The following is a 7156-nucleotide window of genomic DNA, read 5'->3' as shown; positions in this document are numbered from 1 at the left end:
AGCACTGGCAGTCACTGAACATGTCTCCTCTGCAGCTGGACACCTGCAGCATTAGCGTGTCTACTGCACATCCATAGAAATTCTGCCAAGAACCCCTTTAGCTCCGTATTTACGTACATGCAAAGCCTAACATTCCGAAGCTTTGGCATGACCCCCCAGGTGATCCCGACCCCAAATTCCTACACCTAGTCATGCTAAGGAGGTTCTCTTCCCTGCCACCAGGAACACATCCCCTCCTACACATGTGACAAGTCACTGCCACCTCCTCTGCTCCAACTTCACTCATTGAGAATACCAAGTTCTAGGCACTGCAGCCTGCACCCTGGACATATCTCTGCCTTCATCTGTCCACAGCACTTCCGTCTGCACTTCTGGCCTGCAAAACCCACAATACACAGGCCCACTCACCACTGAAGCTGGGCATGCTGATGCTCTCCCTCCTCAGGTCAAGCCCTTAAGACGGACCTCTCTCTTCTTTATTTCCCACCATAGCCCTGGGGTTGGCTGTGTCTCCTGCCTTCCACTGTGTGGACACCCAGGAGGCAGCCCTGCTGTCGGGCTTACCGGGATGCGCTTTGTCTCCCTCAGGCTCTGTCCCTCTAGGAGGACGTGAACAACGTGGCTGTCTTCCACCTGCTCGCTGGAGTGAAGCAGTGAGGAGCTGCTACTCACAGCTGCTGGGGTCCTGGATGCCACTGCCACAGAAGGTTCCAAGAACTGTGGGGGATGACAACATCAGCAAAGCCCAGCAACTGCACCCCACCCAGCCTGGCAGTTGGCTCTGTGGGCATTCTACAACATCCATCCAGAACCTGAGGTTCTTGTCCCCTTGGAGGATGTGGAGTGGCACCAGGAGTAAAGACTGAAGAAGGTGGCTGTTTTGGGAACAAGAGATCCAGCACCTGCTGGGTGGGGATGAAATCCCAGGAGATTAACCCCATGTTGCTGCTGAAATGTAGGTTCCTCCCACAAATGACAGGCAGGAGCTCATTCCTAAGCTGGTCCTGCCTGTAAGGTTCAAGGCTCTGAACCCTGAAGGGCTCCTCCGTGTTCTGATCATTTTCACCCTGGGTTGGGACCAAGAATGGTGGGTTCAAAATGGAAATGGTGACAAACAGAAAAATGACTTGTGCCAATACACTAGAGTCAAAGCACAATGGGACAGTTCCCATCAGTACAAACACACACACACACACACACACACACACACACACACACACACACACACACACAGAGTCAGAATAGGAGTCCTGGGCCATTCATCAGGGATCAGACTAGAGGGCCTGCTGGGCTCACCTGCCCTGTGCTACTCACTGTTACTCTTGAGCTCCTCTGCGACAATCGCCAGAGGCTCTGGCGTCTAAGATGAAGCCTCACCCAGTGTATCCACAAAAGGGCTAGTTGGCCCCCCTGAGATTCCTGGGAGCCTGAGGCTCGGCATTGTCTGCAACCACAGGAGAACATCCTTCTCCCTCCAGTGGCTCCAACCAAGTGAGCTCGGATGGCTTGGTCAGTGAAGTGGGTGCCTGGATACCAGGGTTCCATGTTCTGTTTGATCCATTGTCAAGGCAATGATGTCATTTCCTGTGCCCATACCTGAGCCTCTTTTCACATAAGACCACTTTCAACAGCCCTATGGGCTGCCGATTTCTCCTCCATGCCTACCCATCTCAGGTGCGCAGGTGTTCACCAACAACTACCCAAACATCCCCACCAGCATCTGCCCTGCTTGGTGCCACTAGAGTTCCAGCTTGGAGCCTTCAAAAATGCATTCACAACCAGTCCTTCCCTCTCAGCAGCTTTTGGACCCTGGTCCCATCATTGTGCAACTCATGGTGTGCCCAGTCTTTTCTGGAAAGTAGGGTAGCATCTAATCTCTAGGGTTTATTGTGTCTATTGGCCCATAACACCCTCTGTTCTCTCTGAAACCAGAGATGGGACTCACAGGTGGCTAAAGCACAAATGTAGAGATGGGATAATCACAAGAAAGGGAGAGACAAAGAATGCACCCTAACTCAATCAGGCCTGTGTCCCACACAGGGACATGGCCAATGTCCGTCCCATCGTGGCTGCAGTTCCCTCTCTACACCATGGCAAGTTGGAGGGGACTGAGATGCAGCGGCTGCTCCCCTCTGCCATACAACTTCCCAAGGCTTCTCCTAAGATTTCAAAAGGGCCAAGTGTGTCTAGTGTTGGGGTCTCACAGAGACTCCGAGGTACCACAGCATCCTGCTGCCCAGAACCGGTTCACCCCTCACCTCAAGGGGGCTCAGCCTCTGGATTCATGGGAATTGAAGTGGGTACAGGTGATGGGATATCACCTCCAAGACTGAGTTATGCCAAGTCCATGACCCCTGTCTGCATCCCTGTCTCCAGCACCACTCCCCCCTCTCTCTTTCCTCCTCAGAGCAAACAAATCCATTTAGCAAGTGTGTCCTGTGATAAAGACATGACGGTCACCCATCCTCTCATTACAAAAACACTGAGGCTCAGCCAACATGGATCCTACAGGGAACACAGGCATAAACTCAGACTCCGATCCTCCCAGCCGAGCCTCAGTGGAGCCTGGACTCCCAGCCTCCTGAGTCAAGGAAACAGAGGTTCCTAGCCGAGCCACCTTGGATGCAGCCGCACACAAACTGAACTCATCAATGCCCCTTGCTCTCAGTTGTGAGTAAGAGGGGAAGTGGTGTTTCACAACCCTGGACATCAAGTGCAGTCTCCAGGCTTTGGGGTGTGCCCTGGCCTCTATCTGCCCAGGCTCTCCAACCCACACTGGCCTCTTACCCAACCTCCTCCTAGGGCCAAACTCAATCCTGCCTCTCAATTTCTGCTGCCTTCCCCAACACACTGCTCCCCAAAATGAGCAGGGCTGGCTCTCGGTTATCATGCTGGTGCCAGCAGAAATGCCACCCCACTGACATAATTCTGAGTCCCAACCTAGGCACTCCAGCTGTCTTTGCCACACCTGGCCTGTTTGGGCTCTGGCTCTTGCTCTTTTCTTTCATGTGCATGTGTTTTGAGGTTTTGAGTTTCTCCCACTGCAGAACTGCAGCTGTGGCAGGGTAGAGCTCATGAGGGTGACATTCTGAGCCACATCCAATCCCATCAGGACTGTTCACTGGGGTGACTGCTGGAACACAGTGATGAGTGAACACATGGGAGGTGGTTGGACCCACCTTGCCTCTGAGTGGCTTCCTTTCAGGACAGGAATGTAGGCATGGGAGCCCCTGGCGTGGGATGCTTTGCACAAGGCGTGACCATGGGCTCTCTTTCCTGGCAAAAATGGCTCCACTCAGCATGGAGAGCACTGTCATTCCTGGTGGCTAACAACAGCCCTGGACCCCAGAAAGGAACCCACACTCAAGATTAACGTCTGAGTGTGCGTGTCCTCGAGGAAATGAGGTCTCCTGATCCCAGGTGCAAAGGGGTAAGTCCTCTAACTCCAGGGGCCATGAAGGGACATCTGAGTTTCCCTTGTCCTTCTTTCCCTCTCTAACTAACCACAGTTAGGACCCTGGCCTCATTCCCCAGTGAGGATCATTAGGCTCCATAAAGGACAGTCTCTAAGATGCTCAGTGGACCAACACCCTCTGCACAACCCATAACCCTATTCACCCAAGAGGCAAGAGGATTTCTATTCAGGAAAACCAGGAAAGGGAGAGCCTTTCTCAAGGACACAAGGACATTAGTGAGTGAGGGAGTGATTAATGGATGGAGAACTATTTCCAACACCAACTTCCAGGAGCATATATGGCCCCCTGGAGAATTCTGCAGTGTGTTGGTGATTAAGGAGAACGTGTGAATTCAGGGGTCACTAGGTCCTCTCAGCCATAAGGAGGGAAACTGCCATAAAGGAACTAGGACAAGGGTGCGAGGAATGCTCACTGGTGGGAGATCGGAAGGAAGGAAAGTGTACTCATTAGAAAAGTGTCGCCTGAAAATTCTTAGCCAGCCAAAAGTCGTGCGAACTTGTGTGGGAAAAGAGTCTTTGCACAGTGATGAAGCTAAGAGCTCACATGATGGAACACAGCATCAACTGGGACCAAATCCAATATCTGATATTCTTGTAGGAAGAGGAGAGTCTGGACCCAGATACCAGGGAGACTGGGGGATACCGGATATGTGAGGTTGGAGCCAGGGCGGGATGCCCATATGGGAACCACAGATCGTGGGCAGCAATAGGAGAGTGGGCAAGGGCTGGGAGAGTTGGGGAGACAGTCCCCTTGAAACCTGGGAGGGGTTATGGCACTGGGACAGCCCAACACCTACTGTGTTGAGCCTCTGGAGCTCAACGGAAGACACTTCCTCTGTTGTCGGCCACCCAGTTAACAGAGTTTGGTTGCAGCAGCCTAGGACCCAGCTGAAGGTCTGAGCATGTTGGTCATGCAGGTTGGATCTGGACCACAGACTCCCTCATCAGAGATTGTAGGGTCTCAGCCCTGAGGCAAGATAGGCACTAAGTCAGGCCAGGTGGGGAAACGGATAGGCACACACTCTGGGGGCTGGTGCCTGTGTTACTGGGAGCACTTCTGATCGCAATTCCCTGATCTGCTGCCAACACAGACTACAGAGGAGGGTACAGAAACACAGACCACGGATCTGCCCCACTCAGTGGGCCCAGGCCAACACCACACCCAGCAGCCTCGTGCCATACCCAATGAGTCTCGAAGCGGCCCCCTCTTCCCATCCTGAGAGCTCTTCCCTTCCTCATGTGCCAATAGCTCCCTACTGTCACTGGCAATATCTACTCTGTGAGATGTCAACATCCGTGGGTACTGTTCTCTCATCCCAGGACAGTGTGGTCCCACACACCCTGGTGAAATGGGCCACCTGGAGGCTGGACCTGGAGGTTGTTGAGGCTGAATGGCAGCGGTGGTCCTCTGGCACTTAATATTATTTAAGTTAAAAAAAAAAAAAAAAAAAACAAAAAACGGGTCTTGGTGCTCAAAAATGTTTGATTTGCATATTCTCATCCCCTAACCCCAATATTTTCATTATTTCCTCACATATGAATCTTACTAGCATAAAGGTAATTTCGTATTAAACAAAGTGGATTGAAATAACATTGGTAAAAATAATCAATCACCATACTTTCAATTTTTGTTCTGCTTTCCTATTAGAAACCACTTGGATACAAGAGAACAGAGGACAGACTCATGGAAATGCTTGAAATGACAAGAAGCTCCCACTCCAGCTCAGCATTCAGTCCTGGACAGGGTAAGACCAGGCCACTTTGACATCTGTGCCAAAGAGTCTACCAGACAGAATCCTCTGACTGATCCCTGACTGAGCCATAGGAACTGGCTAGAAAAGCCTTCACATCCTCAATACATTCTTCACGTCAGAATACTTGACAACCATTGATATCCATCTCTCGTTAACTTGCTCCCCAGCCAACCATTCTTCAACAAATTCAAAGGAGTAACTCATGCAAGCACACAGAAAGGGGTGTTCACTACACACATCCATGTGCGAAAAAGACAACTGGTATTTCTTGTTTGGGCTATTTCAAATGAAATCCCTTCTGCATGACCTCCACAAACCAAAGGAAAATATTTGTGAAATTCCCACGTAGAAGACAAGATACACTTGCCAAGGAGGCAGTGGCAAGAATTTTGACACTCCAAATGTAGAGTGTGTGTTTAGGAAGCAGTCACAGTTTCCATGAGAGAGTCCCATGAAATCAATTAGGAAGATCCATGCTCTAGCCCTACCATGCAAGTGATGTGACTTGAAAGAGTCACTTAGTAACCATCATCACTAACAACTAAGTCAATGAATAAAGGTCCTCAGGTGCCAAGCTACAAAATGTGGGATGAGCATGGATGAGGATGGGTGGGAGAAGTCTCCAACTCTAACACAATTAGGGAAGGATGTGCTGACCTCAAGTGGCTGGGGGGCTGGGATCCTGCCACAGAGGGGGATTCCAAACTTCACATCCCCTGACCCAGGCCAGAAGACCAGGTAGAGTCCAAGGACCCTGGGGTGGCCCAATGGCAATAAAGGTCAAAAGGAACTAGGGATCTGCCTGGTCCCTCAATCCCCTACTCTGAGCAGGGCTGCATGACGAGGCCAGAGGCCATCCACAGCAATCTGCCTTTACAGGAAAACAGGGACTGCAGGCTGCCTCTGGCTCACTGAATCAGGGTGGTGTTTTCATAAAGCAAGACCACTTCCTCACATTTGACCAGCAGCTCATGTGTTGACAGCACAATGACTGACTTGACTCAGGCCCTGATGAATGAAATAGAAAATTCATAGCAAACCCATCTTTAGCTCTTCCACATCATCAGGGGCTCTGATTCAATTCCGTCCAGAAAGGTGTCTGAAATGATTTCTAAACATGCTGGGGACTCAACTCTGTGTGGAACTTTTCAGGAAAAAGGGGATCAAATCTCATGAAGCAACTCTTCTCTCTTCTAGCCCATGGGCAATGCAAGGAACCTGCATGATACCAGAGGCTCACTTCTCTCTTCTCATGTCTTCTGGAAAGGATTCGTTAATGCTTCCTGCAAGGTGAAGCAGAAGCCTGCATCCCCAGCTGCACAGAAGTGTTTTAGGGCAGTGTCTCCCTTAAAACCCAAAAATAAAAAAAACAGGTCATTCAACAGGCACATGGATTCGAGTACATGTTCAATGATCCCTCCTCCCTGGAGCCTTCCACATGCCCATCTTCCACATTCACAGAGCAATGCTTGGCCATTCTCAAGACCAGGAGACCATGATGCTCATCACCAGGAAGTCAATAAGGAACATGAAGAGAGCAGCATGGATTGCAGAAGGTGGCACATCAAGGATCTTCAGCTCTGCTGCTAGAACACAAGAGCTTAACTTCAGTATTGACTTTTTGCCAACTACCAAGTACGATAGCAGTGTCAAGCCCAATATGCAGATATGCAAGTAGTAGGTGACACCCCGCATCCATTCACAAAAGTGGGCAACATCTGCATCAGAACAAGGAAGTATCTTACCCTTACTCATAAAAATCATCAGAAACAAAATAAAATGGATGCAAGACTTCTCATTTCACTATTAGGTAGCTGTTGGAATTCCCTATTAAATAATACCTCCTCCAAAATAAAAAGTATCTCAGACATGTGTCAACTATTCAATGGATGACATTTTAAAAACTATGGACTTTACTTAATATTTA

Source organism: Urocitellus parryii, chromosome Y (genome assembly GCF_045843805.1).
Source record: "Urocitellus parryii isolate mUroPar1 chromosome Y, mUroPar1.hap1, whole genome shotgun sequence".
NCBI lineage: Eukaryota > Metazoa > Chordata > Mammalia > Rodentia > Sciuridae > Urocitellus > Urocitellus parryii.
Note: the sequence above shows the minus strand (reverse complement) of the source record.